The sequence below is a fragment of the Mobula hypostoma genome, chromosome 5 (genome assembly GCF_963921235.1).
Source record: "Mobula hypostoma chromosome 5, sMobHyp1.1, whole genome shotgun sequence".
Taxonomy (NCBI): Eukaryota; Metazoa; Chordata; class Chondrichthyes; order Myliobatiformes; family Myliobatidae; genus Mobula; species Mobula hypostoma.
Window position 1 is genome coordinate 22,202,353 of NC_086101.1, and position 1,202 is coordinate 22,203,554.

General features: G+C 49.0%; 1 non-coding gene across 1 annotated transcript; it reads left to right on the forward strand.

Moving 5' to 3' along the window:
* The first annotated feature begins 773 nt into the window (after nucleotides 1–773).
* LOC134347374 (U1 spliceosomal RNA) lies at nucleotides 774–937 on the forward strand. Its single transcript, XR_010018130.1, has one exon. It is a non-coding gene; the product is annotated as a U1 spliceosomal RNA (small nuclear RNA).
* Nucleotides 938–1,202: the final 265 nt, after the last annotated feature.

The following is a 1,202-nucleotide window of genomic DNA, read 5'->3' on the forward strand; positions in this document are numbered from 1 at the left end:
GATAGGCCACACAGGCTCCTCCTTCAGGAGCAGAGCCATCCCGCCAGAGAACAAAAGGCAAGTAATCTGGGAGGGGGAAATAAAATGAGAAGTCATGAGGGGATAGATGAAAGAGGTAAGGGATTTAGTGAGGGTGGAGGGTGACTTGGGAACCCTGTGTTGGTTCATTATGTTGGCCATTACCTGTTTATACACTTGTAATTTCACCTGGATTTTCCCTCTGTGTCAGTGTTGAATGAAATATTGGACTCATTGTATCAATTCTCTAAGTTCAAAATTCAAGGTATATTTATTATCAAAGAACATATACAGTATGTTCTGCCAGAGGGTTTCTGTCTGAAACGTCAACTGCACTTTTTGCCGTAAATGCTGCCAGGCCAGCTGAGTTCCTCCAGCATTTTGTGCGCGTTGCTCGGATTTCCAGCATCCACAGAGCACATTTCCTCTCGTCTGGGAGCGACTGACTGGATCCCGCACAAGCGCATGCGTTCTGTGAATGGGACCCACCAGGCACGGTCCGACACCCAGCGGGCAGCTTCGACTACACGTCAGGGGCTGCTTCCATTTAAGGAAGGTATGCAAATAATCAAGGCGAAAAGAAGCCGTGAAACCTTAAAAAGTAAAGCTAGGTTAGAAAGAGAGGAGAAACAACAGATGTAGCTGCATCTTCTTTCTAGGCTATATGTGGCTACACAGAAGCAAAGTAATTGAGCTCGTGTTGATATTAAGGAGTCGTGCCTCTCGTTGGCTCACTGCGCGGGGTGTATTGAGGCATACTTACCTGGCAGGGAACCGTCGGTGATCAGGAGGGCCGAGGTTCCAGGACGAGGCTATCCCATTGCACTCCGGGTGTGCTGACGCCTGCGATATCCCCAAATGCGGGATACTCGACTGCATAATTTGTGGTAGTGGGGGACTGCGTTCGCGCTCTCCCCTGAAAATCAATGTAAAGACAGACTTAAATGTGTTTGTTAGCCGTCTGTTTTCTCCCTTACACAGCTTTCTCACCACCAGATCTCATCGCTATCGTTGGGGACAGGCTGGGGAGGTAGCACATGCTTATACGTTGCTCGAGGAAGACCTAGAGGCTAACAGGTGAGTACGTTACACGCCAAGCGGTTAAGACATTGTACTAGTGACCAGAAGGTCGTGAACGTGTTGGGTCCCTGAGCAAGGCACCTAATCACGCATTGCTCTGCGAC